The sequence below is a fragment of the Panthera leo genome, chromosome A3, assembly GCF_018350215.1.
Source record: "Panthera leo isolate Ple1 chromosome A3, P.leo_Ple1_pat1.1, whole genome shotgun sequence".
Taxonomy (NCBI): domain Eukaryota; kingdom Metazoa; phylum Chordata; class Mammalia; order Carnivora; family Felidae; genus Panthera; species Panthera leo.
Genome location: NC_056681.1, coordinates 7,314,534 through 7,331,673, shown reverse-complemented (window position 1 = coordinate 7,331,673; position 17,140 = coordinate 7,314,534). Strand labels below are relative to the sequence as shown.

The window sequence follows — 17,140 nt, the reverse complement described above, 5'->3', positions numbered from 1 at the left end:
CTTCTGGAGGGCTCTTCCCTCTGCAGTGGTGGTGGCTGAGGTGAAAGTGTCTGAAGCCCCACTGCTGCTGACAATACAAACTTTTACCTCACAAGGAGAAGCTCATGCTCTTGAACCCACCAAACTCTGAGATACCCCTAGCTAAGGAGGAAGGCTTTTTATATCTTCCTTATCCTAGAGGGCCAGGGATGTCCCTTCTGTCCTTCAGCTTCTTTTTGTATACTATTTAGCTCCCTTAAACATTCAACAAACATGTCTTGAGTTTCTACGAAGTACTATAACCCTTGCCTCCAACCTTTTAAGGAAGAATAACTTGTCTCCCAGATATTCTACACATAAGAGTATACCTTCTCCACCCTCCTTCATCTAGCCTGAGGATTGGGTTCTATTTTGTGGGAAAAGAGGGAAAAAAAACAAAGACAAAAGAAAAGAATATATGAACAAATAAATCATCAGTTATTTTCCATTCTTATTATGATCTTTCATGGACTGGATAATTATCCATCCATCTGTATTTTCAATAAAAATTTTATTGAGTGTATAGTATGAGCACACACTGCCCAAAGGGATGGAGATACAGAAACATTTTAATGGAAGAAAGAGATATTAACATGTAAATAATAAACAGACTGATCAGGGCTAATCTGCCTCCTGGGAAAGGAATTTGCCCCTATTTTATCTCTAAAAGGAGAGTCCTGCTAAACCCTTTAATCATTTGCTTGATTCCTTGTAGAGAATACTTTTTTTCCCCCTAAGCAAAAGACTTGACTAGAATAAAAATAGATACACTAGCCTTAGTATCATTTGTATTTAGGTGTGGCCAAGTGACTAAGTTTTGATGGTCAGGGTATCAGTCAAAATGATCAGGCGTTCTTTCAAAGGGAGAAAGTATTCTCTTCTTATGTTCTGGAATGTGGACATAGAGGTGCATCATTTTGGATTATGGGCATGACCGTAAGACCCTAAGATAGAAGGAGCCTGGTTCTCTGACAGGGAGACCATATCATCTTTTTCTGTATCATCATATGTGAGAGAAACAGTCTCTTGCTTAAGCTACTGGTATTTTGAATTTCCAATATGCAGTTGAACACACCCCAACTAACTTACAAACTCTTGTCCTGCATGACTACTTCACGACACTCTTTTCAGTGTTCGTGAAATCATGAACTATTCAAGGTGGAGAAGATCTTACAATCACTAGTTTATGGTTTTCAGCGAATGGACCCAGAAGTATATTGTCTCCAAAGCTGAGCATTGTCTCCAAAGTTGATTATGTAGAACCCATTTTCTCTCAATCTCTATTTCCACCTACGTTTTGATTTATTTAACTTCATGCCAACTCTACCCGCGTGAGTTATCCATCTGTTTATGCCACTCCTCTTCTTCACATGAGTAACTTGTGTGTATCTGAAATAATTGTGATCACCAAAATCACCCCGAAACATACTGAAGAGCAGCCTAGATATGTTGACCAGGAAAAGAGTAAGTTTGCTAAATCTAAAAATTCGGAAATACAAAATTTATCCTTGATTCTTCTCCCTCATGCTCAACATCAAATCCATCAGCAAGACCTTTGGTTATACCCTTAAATATATTCTGAATCAACCTTCTTTTCTGCATCTGCACCACCCATTCTTGTTCAAGCCACCATCATATCCACTATGGATGACTGCAGGGGTGTCTTCAGTGATCCACCTGCTTTCCTGCTCTGTCCTTCTATAGTCCTTTCCCACAAAGTTGTAAGACTAATTGTACGGTAATTTAAATTTGTGCAACTTTCCTGCATAAAATGTTTCATTGGTTTTTCATTTCCTTATACTCATTACACAACTCGAGCCTTTTGTCATGACCCATAAAGCTCGTAAGATCTGGCTTCTCCCTAGCTCTCCACCTTATTCCGTACCAGTTTTTTAATTATAAAATAAACAGAAAAATTGAAGAATAGTACAAAAGAACACCCACATACTACTTATTTTTTAGATCATTCCGTTCCAACCACACTGGGCACTTTACTTGAGTTTTTCGTGTTCCTAACCATCTTACAGACTTTGAATTTGCTCTGATTGTCTCCAATTGTAAATCTTTCCCTTAGGTCATTGCATGGCTGCCTCCTTATCTTTCAGACCTCAGCTCTTCTAAGAGACACCTTCATTGACACCGTCTAAAGTGCCCTTTCAACTCTAGTCACTATCATGAATCCGGATTTACTTTTCTTCTAATGATTACCATGATAATTTACATGTTGTCTGTCTGTACTAACTGGAATGTGTTACCTTTGGGGGTGAAGTCATACCCATCTTGTTCCTATCTATAATCTTCAGTATCTAGAGGAGAGACTCCCACCACCACAGAATAAGGGGTCAATAAATGTGTGTTGGCTTTTTTTTAAATGAAATAATTAATAAAAGAACAGTAACCTGAGATAGATGGGCACTCCCAGATCCTTAACCTTGAGACAACTTCTTCTGTGTCACTGGCTGGCTAATACACAACAACAAGCAATGAAGCTAATCAAACAAAACAAGCAAAAACCAATTGAAAGTGTTTTAGCTAACTACTGCAGATAAACGCACACCCCCCAAAAAATCATCAAACACCAAAGATCGATAGCCACTGATTTTATTTAATTTAATTAATATTTGCTTTTCCTGTTGCCAGACCCAAGCTTTTCCTGGACTGAGGGGCATCTTCAACTCTTTATGCCACCACTAGCTTTTCTCAGATGATCCATTTAGCTGTTTCTTCCATCCAGAGTAACTCTCTCCCACCACAGGCTTCTAGTAGACTTATCTGTGACACACAGAGGAATGATTACAGCCCTTCGTCTTCCAACAGTAAGATTAACCGTGTTCTCACAAGGGGCCCCAGCGCTTCCAAGATGGTATCTTTTTTCGTTTCCAGAGGTGTGAATGCAATCTCAGGCACACAGAAGTGGTGCCAATAAAGTCTATTCTTGTCAGCTTCACAAACAGCCTCATTACTTGGTAACTGCAAACATGAGTTTGGAGTTGCTGCTCCTGCCAGGCTGAAGTCTATGGATGCTGAGGTCGAGTGATTGAAAATTCCAGATTACAGGCAGAAGGGGACGAAGAGTTGTTTATAGCCCTTGCTCATCTGCTAAAAGCCTCTGGCCAGAAACAGTTCTCCGTTTGAAGGAAAGTAAATGTCTTCCACAGCTGAAAATAAGTGTTTTTTGAGAGAAGTCTAGGCAGGACTTGTGGCAGGGAGCATGGCTTGCAGGCCTGGCGAAGGCACAGGGAGTGATAACTAGCAATCGTTCCTCAAACCAGGGAGGTCCTGGGCAGAAATCAGGCAAGGCTGGGAGCATTAAGATTTAGCTTTTCTCTAAATGTGAAATGGCATTCGTTATGCCACTGCAGAAACAGACCTGTCTTGGTTGAATTTGGCTATAATTGATAATCGTATCATATTTGATGTAAGGACTCTGTTCTCCCTGACTCGTTGAAAGGCTGAACCACACACCATTGGAACCAGCAGTGCCAAGATTCTGATCCAATATCCAGGGACATAGAGACCTTAGCAATCTCTTTATCTCGGATTGTCTTCAATACCAGACTGTTCCTCTATTACAGCTTCAAGTAAGAATTAAAAGCAGGAATACATTTCCTCTATTCTCTGTTTCTCCCAACATTCAACATCTACACACATATTCGTTCAATTGTTAGAAATTATGAATTGAACTCTTTCTGTGCACCAGACACATCTTAGGTATCAGTTATGCACACTGTCTAGAGCAATTCGATGGCATGGCCCCTGCCTCAAATTTCCACTGGAAAACATACATTAAGTAAATAACCATGATGTAGTGTGATGCGTCCAATAAGACAGGTAGATATCAAGGATCAGGAAGCTCAATCACTGGAGGGATTTGTCACCTTCAGTTTGGGAGAGGACTTCTTGATGTTGGAAACCACAGAAGTTAAAGAGAATGAGATTTCCAGGTCTTGCCGGGAAATAGAAGAATTAGACAAGGAATTTGTTTTCAAAACAAATAGAAATATCCTCAGAGATTAATGGCTGTAGATGAAGTTGTGGGCAGACCCTTGGAAGAATGTAATGAAATTTATAGACTTTCTCCCTCAAGAGTATAATGCCCATAAACGAATACACAAATTCTTTAATGCAGTTTCAGAGAGATCTCCCAGAAGTCCCTATAATGGGGGCAGGTTAATAATCTAGGAAAACTTTAGTCTAAACTCCTTTCATTCGTTTTTACCTTTATTTTTTATTTTTTTGTTTATTTTTGAGAGAGACAGAGACAGAGCGTGAGTGAGGGTGGGGTAGAGAGAGAGAGAGAGAGGGAGACACAGAATCTGAAGCAGGCTCCAGGCTCTGAGCTGTCAGCACAGAGCCCAACCTGCGGCTTGAACCCATGAACCGTCAGATCATGACCTGAGCTGAGGTAGGACACTTAACCAACTGAGCCACCAGGTGCCCCTTGTTTTTACCTTTAAAGCAATGTTTCTCAAAGTAAGGGCTTGGGTCAATTGCATTAGAAACACCTGAGATGTTTGCTTAAAATGCAGATTCCTAGGGCTCTATCTGTGATCTATATAAAAAAAAAGTCACTCTAATGTGGAGTCCAGGTCTCTGCTTTTTAAGAACTACATGTGTGTGATTCTGTGCAGTGAAATCTTAAGAGCTCCTGGGAGATTCTGGTATATACACCCAAAACCCCAGGGCATTTCCTGTTTATTTGGACTCGCTTTGACCCCTCCCTCTTAAATGAGAGGTGTTTCAGGGCTGTATCCGCTGAGAGGCATAAAGGACTTCTCTCACAGAAACTTCCGGAGTTAGAACACACCCCTCCTATGTATTCCATAGAGTAAAGTCAAGATTTTGACAGCAAGCTCTGTTCATACCCACTTTGTTCCCATCGGTTTGTCTTCTCTGCCCAAGGAGCTTGCAAATTCTCGGACTTGGTAGGTCCTAGCTTCTCATCTCGTATCCCTCAGATCGCTGGGCACATGTGTGTGCCTCAGAAGTATTTATTGGTTATGGAACCAATGTTCTTTCTTCTTCTTCCTTTCACACAGCTGGCCAGCCTCCCTGTCATTACATCAGAATCCAAAGGTTTTGTTGTCTTTCGCATTTTGTTTTAGGCTGTTCCCACGCTCCTGTGTCTACATCATCCAGGCTATTTTATCGAAAAATGTTTTGTTAGATTTATCCTCAGCTTTGCCTCTTCCTGCCCAGCCCTTTCATAGAAAGTCCTTTGTGTCGAGCAGACAGTCTCTAATCTGCACATCTTCCTCTGAGCTCCAACAGGGCTTCCAGGTGAGCATCCTGACCCCAGCCTGGAACATCTGCTCAAGTGGTCCAGAGCAGCGGGCAGTGATTGTGTATACAGCGCTCTTGTCTGATGGGCCCTGGGTCCAGCACGCTCAGGGAGGAAGCCATGAGCACAAATGTTTGCCTTGCCGGCTGGAAGTCCTGAAAGCAGCTGCCTGCTGATTGATGATAACTTGCATAATGACACTGAGTGTTCACATGCTGCCAGGCATGAGTGAGACCCTGCGAGCTCCCCTGTGCAAGCCCTTGCCGGTTGGCCAAATCCTTATCTTCCAGCATGCAGGCAACCGAAACAGCAAGAGCCAGAAGGGATCAGATCCAAAGATGCCCATTACAACCCCAATGGTTTTAACACATGAAGGGGGTAAGGGGGGGGAAGACTTGATGTTTTCCACTTGCAAATTTACAAAGAAAACTACACACAAGGGGCTCAAAGCAGACATGACACCTGTGTATTGGAATATCAGGATAGGATACATTAGTATTTTTATGTTTTATGGATAAAAATGGAGTCTCCTATAGAGCTCATAGAACTGGCTTCTAGAAACATTTCTTTAAAAAATTCCTCTTCTAGTGAGGCCAGATTCTAAGCCAGCCACAATACTTATGTTTATCGCCTTCCTATAGAATTCTCTTCGCTGCTGTGAAAAAATGGAGTCTTTGAAATTAAGATGGCCTGTCAAAGTGGTTAAAAATGCCATTGTATAATGGAAGATTAGCAATATGCAATAACTTGCATTAATATTTCTCAAATCACTCTATTTCACCCATTTTCGTTGCCACTGATTTAGTTGAAGCCCTCACCACTTCTGTTATTGACTCTAGTGGATCCTAAATGATTGGCTTGCCTGCTGTCTTACCCTACGCATGCCCTCCGCCACATGACAGAGAGATTTCCCAAAGTCACAGGCAGTCAGGTTATTCTCAGTAACTCTCTCTAATTGCCTTTGGAGGGTAGTGTCCAAACTCTCTGTTGTAGATGAGAGGCTCTGTCGTGACTCCCCACTTCTCTCCAAATGCAGATAAACCTACTCAGCAAAGGGATCTATGAACTTCAACATGGCCAGGCTTCTACTTCTTCATGTACAGACAACATGTCATGCTCTATCCCTAAATTTCTGTCCGCCCTAATTGGCCTGCCTTTCCTATTGGTCGGCCATGGCACTTACCATGTTGAGTTCTGCAGAATGTTAGTCTTGAAAGATGTTATCTGGGCCTGTTAAAAAAGACTTGGCCAAAGAAACTTGAGAAACTGATGGAGATTATTAAAGCACACTATCATACTAGAGTCTCTGAGATATCCTATTATAAAAAAGAAAGTGATTTTGCTGGTTTAACCAGTCATTTCCCAAACATAGCTGAACTCGGAATACATTTTTTGGAAATACCTCTCAGTGTGTTTCATGGGTCCACAGTCTAGACAATTTACTTATTTTTTTTTCCTCCAACCAGATTTATTGAACACAACAAAACTCTGTGTACAAAATGACCTAGATCTGCTCCTTCAAAAACAGGATCCTTTCTTACTAATATTTTGATAAGTCAGTCCATTGAGTGTCAAAATGCAGCCTACTCTATAATTAATAGCAAAGTGTCCAATGCACACTAAATAATTGGCCTAACCACTGGAACTTTAATAGTTCTGCAAGATAATTAGCATCGGTAGGCTTGAGCCCCTGTGACAGGCTGCTGGAGAACTCATGTCGAGGCCATTTTGCGCACTGCCACTGTGATGCCATCGTGTTTCTGGATCATGATGTTCCCATTATCTGATTCTAGATACACCATAGGGATATCAGTGGGGTCTGAGGTTAGCTGAGCCGCTGGATGGGCTGGAACTGACATCACCCCAGCATGTCCTCTGACTGGGTCCCCTGGCCAGATTAAGTTCTTGTGAATCTGTGTACAAGACTCCAACAATGGATAGATTCTACACTGTGTCCTCCATGTGCTGCTTCAAGGACTCCTCGATCCCACTTGCTGTCTGCCCAGCCCCAGATCCCGCAACACATCACATCCTTTTCCACCCCAGGCCCAGATATAGATATATAGATATAAATAGATAGATAGATAGATAGATAGATAGATAGACAGATAGATAGAGGCACCTGAGTGGCTCAGTCAGTTAAGTGTCTGACTTCGGCTTAGGTCATGATCTCACAATTTGTGGGTCCAAGCCCTGCGTCAGGCTCCGTGCTGACAGCTCAGAGCCCGGAGCCTACTTCAAATTCTGTGTCTCCCTCTCTCTCTCTGCCCCTCCCCTGCACGCACTCACTCTCTCTCTCTCTCTCTCAAAAATAAATAATAAAATGAAAAAAAAATGTATATATATTGTGTAATGTATTATGCAAATGTATAAAATTCGGTAAGTTCTTTTGTTTTACTTACGGCATACGTTCACCTCCCTTAGCAAAGTGTTCTATGACGTCGGCCAAGTTACTGATCATTTTCAAATTAGTCAAGATTCCTTAGGTTATAATTTACAGAAACCAAATTCAGATTAGTTTAAGCAAATGAAGATTATAGCTCGAATAATTGGCAAGCACAGTGGTAATGATAGTCTTCATCGTAACTCGGTGGTTCTCAGTAGAGGCTGATTTTGCCCTTCCTCATCCCACTCCCCAGGAGAAATTTGGCAAAGTCTGAAGGCATCCTTGTCCCAACTGCAGGAAAGTGGGTGCTTCTGGCATCTAGTGCCAGGTAGAGGTCAGCACAAGAGGCTGAGACTCTTCCCCCAATGAGGAAATATTTAGCCCAAAATGTCAGTGGTGCCAAAATTGAGAAACTCTGAGTATAATTAGGTCCAGACACTCCAAGTCATTAGGAATTCTTCAGTATTCTCCCCTCATGTCTTCGATCAAAGCTGGGTTTTCTCTTTGTCTGAATAGCAGGAAATATGGCTGCTGTCTACATCACGTTCACTTACGTCCAATTCTATGACCTGATGAGAAGAAAAGTCTTCCTTACCAGTTTCAATCGGAAAAATACCAGAGAATTCATTGGATTGGTCCAAGTTCGATTGATCTTGTGATCATTACAAAATCACTCCTGTAGATGTTACAATGTTCCCAGCATGGGCCATGTCCCCATCTTCAAGGTGAGGGGTGGCAAAACTCTGTTAGTCAGACAAAAGCAACATTTATCACACTTTCTTGGAATTCACTTGCTTATTTTAAAATAGAAACAATAATTTATCTCATAAACTGTCGTGAGGCTTCTTTTTAATGCATGTAAAAAGTCTGACCGAATATTTGAAATATGGGAGATGTTTAATGGCAGATAATATGATTGATAGATATACTTTTTAAATACTTTTATTGTGGCAAGAACACTTAACATGAGATCTACCCTCTTGACATATTTCTAAGTACACAATACAGTATTATTTACCATTGGCACAATGTTGAGTAGTAGATCTCGAGAATTTATTCATCTCACATGACTGAGATTTGATGCCCTTTGAACAACAGCTCCCTTTTTCCCTCTCCTTCATCCCTGGTAACCACCATTCTGCTGTTTCTATAAGCTCGCCTATTTTAAAGACCTCGCATAAGTAACTTATACAGTATTTGTTATTCTGTGTCTGCCTATTTTACTTAGCACAGCGTCTTCCAGGTTTATCCTAATTGTCAGAATTTCCTTTGTTTTAAGCCTGAATAATTACTTACGTATATACTGTAGTTTCTTTCTTTATCTGCCAACGAGCATTTAGGTTGTTTCTGTACCTCGGCTAGCGTGAACAATGCTTGCAATGAACATCAGAGTGCATATGTTTCCTCTAAATGCTGATTTCAGAGTTTTTTGGATATATGCTCAGAAGCAGGATTGCTGGCTCATGTGGTCTATTTTTAATTTTGTGTGGAACCTCCAGACAGTTTTCCAGAGTGGCTGCACCAGTTGGCATTCCTACCCACCGTGCATGAGGGTTCCAGTTTCTCCCACATCCTCACCAACAGGTTTTGTGTTTTATTTGGTTTTGTTTTGCTTTGAAAATAGCCATTCTAACATGTGAGATGATAGCTCTTTGTGGTTTTGATATGGGTTTCTCCAGAGATTAGTTATACTGAGGACCTTTGCATATACCTCTTGGCCATTTGTATTTCTTCTTTGGAGAAATATCCATTGCCCAGTTTTTAATGGTGATTGGATTTTTTTTTCTCTTGAGTTGTAGGAGTTTCCTTATATATTTTGGATGTTAATCAGATGTATGGTTGGCAACTATTTTCTCTCAGGCTGTAGGTTGCCTTTCACTCTGTTGATGGTTTTCTTTGCTGCCCAGAAGCTTTTTAATGTTGTCACACTTGTCTAATTTTGCTTTTGTTGCTTGTGGTTTTGGTGTCCTATTGATTGGTAGATATTTAATGATTATGCAGATTAAAAGGCAGGTAAGAAAGCAATATAGTCCATCTTTGATATGAAAAAAAAAATCAGTATCCTATGCAGTCCAGAAATCAGAAAATACATTATTTCTATTTCAGTTTTGATTTTTATTTTCAAATATCAGCAATTGGGCATTTACATTTGCTCGCTTATGGAAATATACCACAGGCTGATAAACTCTATCTTGCAGTTGTAGTCTTAGGAGTCCACTTAAAGTTGTGAAATAGACACAGTTTGAAATGTTTGGTGTTAAGGCAGCTTTTAAATCCTCAGTCCAATTAAGCCTAATTATTGAGTGAATAGTAATACTTTTCTTCAACAGTGTGACGGTTGAATTAAAATTCATTTTCAAATTAGAAGGTAACACCTACTAACTGTCAATCAGTCAAGTGTTTATTTGAGGATCGCGTTAGAAAAAAAAGAGATTAAAAATACTAAGTCAGGTCTTTCTTTTATTATGAGCATTATACTTAGATAATGCAAAAATCTTACATTTTTTTACCAGTACCATAGCAAGCCTAAGACAGACCTTTCTGAAACTCATAACCACGGTCCAGTGAAGGTTTCAAGCATATGTGAATTGGAGGTAACATATGGGCTTAGAATCCCAGAAACATCCCATCAATTGTTGGGTGACTAACATCAAATCTCACTATTCTTCCTAGCTATATTAAAAATACATAGTATTTATTTTGTTTGACATGAGCTTTTGTGAGGAGCTACAAAACATAAATAGATAAGCACCTGGGTATAGAGATTTGTAGAGAGGAAGAAAACCTTATAATGGCAGTCAACAAAGGAAACCATCTTATTGGGTATAAAAACCACTGAGTAAGTACACACAGAGAACAATATATGAATAATATTCCAAGCTTCTGTGCTACAGAAATACTGAGCTCAAATTTTGCTCACTGGGGGATAGATGAGGATGGAGAGGTGCCATGCAGTGTGGCCAATATTAACCACATTTTCTGATGATCACTAAATAGGGAACAGGCTCAATTTTATACTCAATTATATTTTTAATAAAGGCAGGCAACAAATTATAAAGAATAATACAACAGTACTTATAGGTTCTACCATCCCACCTCATTACTCACATGGATAGAATCACCTTGGGTTGTCCTCTCCAACTATACCGTCTCCCTGCCCTTGCTCTTGACTCAACATAGTGTTTCCAAGACTTATTCATCTTAATATATGTAGCTTTAATTCAAACAATCTATGACTTCTTTTATAGAAAAGAGAGTCATTAATATCTCTGTACCAACTGTCTGTATACCAGTCTGTGCTAAGCCATTTTGCTTTTGTCTAATTTATATAAATTGCAATAAGCTTGAAAAATTGATACTATCTTTCACATTTTCCTTTCTTGCACATTTAGAAAAAATGAGTCTTACAGCATATAAACAACTTTCTAAGTTCATAGGACATAATTCCAAGCAACATATCAAGTGTAAATGTTCAAGAAGATACTCAGTTTTGGAGGATATATATGGGCTGTTCTTTTCGTTACAAAATGGACTATACAAATATTTCTATTTTTCTAGGAAACAGAAGAGATAGTTGAATATTAGGAATTTCCATTTCAAACACTGAAGTTTTCAGGTTTAAAGAATCAGAAAGACTCTATTGTTATATGTTGCATATAAGAATTCCATCATAGCAGTCTTATACACAAAGTGAAGTAGAAAATAGAGCATATTACTTGACTATTCCACTCTACAAAATATTCAAATTGGCTGTCTACATGTGAGTTTGTGAATCCTGTGTATTCAAGCCCATAATGAAGGGGTATCATTTACCATTTAAAATCTGCTTTATTTAACACAAAAGAACATAATATGGCAACTGCTCCCACCCCCTAATATAGCCCATTAATACATTTTGATGGTGACTTCCTATGTCCATAATAGTCACTTTTTAACAATTCACATGTCTAGATTGTGTATGATAAAATGTTTTAAAATGAATAATGACCACGGTGACAGCAAAATAAATAAAAATGATTAAATTCCTCCAAGTGTAAATGTAAGAGATTGTAGCAAACTTGTTTTGGGTTGTGTTTTTTTATTCTTACCCTCCCCCCCCTTCCTTCCAAAAAGTAATTTTCGGGCTGAGATTTGGGTACATATGTCTACCAAGCCACGTATTAATAAATGGTTCACTTTTGGTATCCTATCTGTGTTCATAACATGTGGGTGCAGTTCACATCCAGCTGCTTAATTTTCACTATGTCCTCTGTAAATTATCCATCCCCTTTCTAGGTCAAACAAAAAATATTTTCAAAGTGTATATGAAATAAGCTTTCTTCATAAAAAAAAGAAAAATTTAAAACATTGATTTTTACATTCAGGTCAATACTTGCTCTTTTTCTGAAGGAAATTTTTAAAAAGTCACAGCAATAAGGAGAAAGCGGTCTGGAGCTAGTTTTCCTGCAATGAAACTATATTTAGCCCCCATAATCTTCAAACAGCACCCCCACTATCAGGATCATAATCTGGGGTGCTAACTGCAAATCAAATGATGGGCATTAAGATAAGTGGAGTTCTTCTTACATCCCTGTGCTCAGTCACCTTCCCAATTTATTCTTTGGTGCCTGACATTCTATTATTTAATATTCTGACTTTCAGTCAAAGAAGAGGTTCTAACTGGCAGCCTCTGGACCTCAAATCTTGGCGGAAGTAGCAAAGGGGAACAGAGTTCTTAGCAAAGTGACGAAGCATATTAAGGCTTCTACACAGGGAGACTAAATTAAAAGTGTATTTGTTTTCGCTAGAAGTATATTGTCTCAAAGTAGAGCCATGTGTCTAAACCTTGGCACTATTGACATTTTGGACCAGATCCTTTTTTGTCTTGGGAGGCTACCCTGTACCTGAGAGGACATCAGCAGCATCCCTGGCCTGTACCCACTGGCTATCAGTAGCAATCCTAGCTGCCCCCTGGTAAGTTGTGACCACAAAAAATCTTTCCGGCCCTTGCCAAATGTCCGCTGCAAGACACATCACTCTTGGAGGGCAGACCACCCTGAGAATCGCTGACGTAGTCTTCACAAGAAACATGGACTAGAAAGACTTCCTCACTAGAACAATAGCGTCTGGTGGGCAAGGGGTTTGTCTGTTTTGTCTAGACCATATCCCCGGCCCTTAGAACAGTGTCTGCTACGTAGCAAGAAGTCAGGAAATATTTGGGAAAGACATGAATAATTGAAACATTCGACCCAAATGATGCTCCGTTCATGAAAGAGAATACTATCCAGCTGTTTCAAAGTGAGGGTGTCAATGTTTATTAATACGGTTGGGTGCTCGTGAAATATTAAGTGAAAAAAAAGCCAATTACAAAGGTAGGCCTAATTTATTCCCATTCTACACTATGCAAAAATATATATCTTGAGGTATATACAAAAATTGTGGCTATACTAGGTGGCAGGATTGCAGACTATTTGTGTTTTCTTCTTATGCTTAATTATACTTTATTATGTGCAATACGTTTATAATACAAAGTTCGGTTGTTAGTTTACAGATGACATAATAAAGAGCAGAGTAGGCCAAACACTCCGCAGAAAGTCCTTTCCTAACTCTAAATTGTGCATAATGAGGTTTCTGAAAACTAAACACACGAGGTGCCTGGCCTGAGAGGAATTAACTGTTCTCTGAACAAGCTGCTCTAGATACTGCCTGTTTCTAAAAATCGCTATCTCTGTGCCCAGAATTGTCTTGGGTACTGTGGAGACCCAGGAAAAAGTTCAGAATCTAATTGGGGGAAGGAAATAAGACCTAGACACAGGATACGATCAAAACAAAATGAAACAATATATAGCAATATGTTAAATTGTGTGCTATGAACCCTGCTTCAGGATTTCATGGAGGAGAAATGGGACTTCAGTTGAATTATCAAGGATGAGTAGACTCAGCTAAAAAACAAGGAGGGGCATTCTGGTGAGGGGCGAAGTGACAAATACACTGAATGAGGGCACAAGGAGAAAAGGTGAGTACAGGTAGAAGGCATCAAAGATGCCGATCTCCCTGGAACAGAGAGGTGTAACGACCACCTGCCAACAGAGATTCAACTGGCATCTTGGGAGGGACAATCCTCTGTTAAGGAGAAACATTCCAGGCATTACTAGAGCTTTGTGTACCTGTGAACCCTAGCGCCAATGGCAGAAACACCCATTCTCAGCAAAGACAATTGTACACAGGCCATAGATGCCCTTCGACACGTTGGCCCAGCAATTTTTGCCCATTTATTCTGTTTCTTCGTGACCGTGACTAACACCCAGTCATTATAACAAGGAGATATGGACATCTTCTAATGTGCTCTCTAGAGGGTGATACCACCCCAGTCGAGAATTGCCAAGAGTCGATGACCTATGTTAGGAGGTTTTAGGCTGGTTGTGTGTTCCCTCCACTTCCTACCCAATTTCATGTGATTTCTATGCAAGTTGCAAGCCTCATTGTGGGGGAAGAGACCCTTCAGTCAAATCCACGGGATTGGAATTTAGGCTGCCTTTCATGCTGTGCATACAATTTTAGGCAAATTATTTTATCCAATTCTCTATTTTCTCATATATAAGACAGGGATCAAATGAATGAGCATGTTATGGGTTGCACACTGCATTGCCCAAAAAAAGATATGTTGAAGTCTTAATCCTCTAACGAGGCGACTTCTGAGCCAAGACCTGGTGAGGAGAAACCATCAATGCTAAGATCAGGAAGCAAGGTGTCCCAGGCTTGGGTGGGGGCAGCTAGTGCTAAGAGGGAAAGAGCTTGGGACTCAGGAGGACAGATACAAGTCCATTGTGACTTTTGTCCAGGGAGCACATGTAGACTAGCATGTAACTAATTGAGAATTAGTGATATTATGAAAGACTTGGGGCAGGGCTCATTTGACACAGGTTGGATTAAATGTGTCATGTAATGAAAGGCATTTGGATGGTCTTCAGGTGAAGGAAAGGAAAATAAGAGAGCCTAAGGGGGGGGGGGGGTAAAAAATGAAAATTCCAAGGAGAGGACTCGTTTCTAGGGATATTTAACCTTACAAATTGTTATAAATAATTTTTCAAACAATTCAGTTGCCTGCACGGATCTAACATACATCATTGGTGGAGGTTGTAAAACACAGCAGCTAAAAGCAAAGGATGCAGAATCGGGGGACCAGATATTAACCTCATGTCTGTCATGTAAAAGAGCGTGGCCTTGGGCAAGTTCCTCATATTTAAGCTTCAGTTTCCCAGTCTCTAAAATGAGGCTTTCCTGAGATACCTCATAGCCTCAAACCCAATAAACACTTGAAATGTTAGTGATTTTTATCAACCCTCGCTATGGACATCAACCTATAGAATCTATCACAGAGGGTTTTGCACATGGTACTTGCAAATCTAGATTGTTTGGGGGTGATTGGGACCACATCTGTCATTCATCACCGTTTTTTCCAGTCTGGGCCATAGGAGGCCATCAATTTTGCACTCAGTAGACCATCAATAAATACTTCTTAAACTAATGAAAGAAGCTGGTATTCATAATTGATGAATTACTCAGCTGAACCATTTACCTGCTGATTTCCAGGGATCGGTAGCCCATACATGCTATGTCCTTTCATATTTATTCTCAATTAGATGATGATCTTCAAAAGGCCCTCTGAATTAAACCATTATTGTTTGCATCAAATTTGAACATTCTGTGAATGAGAAGCTTCAGGGTAAAAGGGGAGCTGTAGTCTGTCATGTATAGGTTTTGTATCTCTCTGAGTGAGACAATATATTTTTGATAGAAGGTATCTACTTCTATAGAGCCATGGCTGGGTTGTGTAAAGTATCCATGCATATTTCATATTCTCTATAATCTGAGGCTTAGAAATGAAAAATGAAGGTTGTGCTGTCAAACTCAGAATTTGGCTAGACGTTTTGACACAAAAGCTGTCGACAAAGAGAATTAATGTACCCAGAGTGAAGTAGACATAGCAGCAGTTCAAAGGTACCTTCAGAAAGAACGTCCATAACTCAACAATGTCTTACACGTAGTAGGTAGCCATTAAAAGAACTTCCGTGTCAAAGGTAACAAACAATAATATTACATAGTATTGAAACAAGTGTGTCTTGAGAATAAGGTAATTCAGACTATTCATTTTCCAAGCTATGTTTCTTTGAGCCAGATACTTACTCTGTAGACAATCTCAGGGTTCATGTCTCCACCAAGACTTGTCTTGTGGGACTGTTGTTAGTATTGCATTAGAGAATGTGGAGCACATACATAGTAGGTACTCCATGCGCTTTTGGTTCTATTATTGTCATGGTTATTTTTATTATTAAATGTTCACCAATTTAATCATAAACATTATATTTCACTCAGAAGAGTGGGTAACAGATTTCTGATTCAACCATAACAGAATAATGTGTCTCATCCCCCTTTCCCCACCAAACAGAACAATAAAACTGGATAAAATATGTGAGGGCTTCAATTCAATTCAGCCATTGACATAGAATCATCAAAAACATTGAACAGGGGCGCCTGGGTGGCGCAGTCGGTTAAGCATCCGACTTCAGCCAGGTCACGATCTCGCGGTCCGTGAGTTCGAGCCCCGCGTCGGGCTCTGAGTTGATGGCTTGGAGCCTGGAGCCTGTTTCCGATTCTGTGTCTCCCTCTCTCTCTGACCCTCCCCCGTTCATGCTCTGTCTCTCTCTGTACCAAAAAATAAATAAAAAACGTTGAAAAAAAAATTAAAAAAAAAAAAAAAAGCATTGAGCAAAATCAGAGACTTCCTCAATCTGTTAAATTTCCTGAGGGGGATATATGAAAAATACACAAGCACCATTGTAAAGATCTCTCTCAAAGATCTATCATGAAAGACAGAACAAGTCTTCCGTAATATTGAGAACACCCAATTTTATTCATCTTGCTACTGGAGGTACCAGTAAGTGTGATAATGCCTAAGTAAATAAATACATATGCAAATATGTGAAAAAAAAGTAATAAAAGAAAGGAAAGCTATAAACATTAAAAATAAGTAAAATTGGGGCACCTGGGTGGCTCAGTTGGTTAAGTGTCTGACTTCAGCTCAAGTCATGATCTCACCGTTTATGGGTTCAAGCCCCACATCGGGCTCTGTGCTGACAGCTCACAGCCTGGAACCTGCTTCAGATTCTGTGTCTTGCTCTCTTTCTTCCCCTCCCTCACTCCTGCTCTGTCTCTCAAAAATAAATAAAACATTAAAAGAAATTTTTAAATTATCTTTATTTACGGATGACATAATTGTTTATGTAGGGGCACCGGACTGGCTCAGTCAGAAGAGGATGTGACTTTTGATCTCAGGGTTGTGAATGCTAGGCTCATGTTGGGTGTAGAGATTACTTTAAAATAAATAGTAATTTTTTATGTATATATTTCTAAGGCTACTGAATCTAATAAGGGGATTTAACAAGATTGCAAGATCCAGTGTTAATATATGAAAA

General features: G+C 39.8%; 1 pseudogene; it reads right to left on the bottom strand.

Moving 5' to 3' along the window:
• Positions 1-7,011: 7,011 nt before the first annotated feature.
• On the bottom strand, positions 7,012-15,875 carry LOC122214819 (annotated as a pseudogene).
• Positions 15,876-17,140: the final 1,265 nt, after the last annotated feature.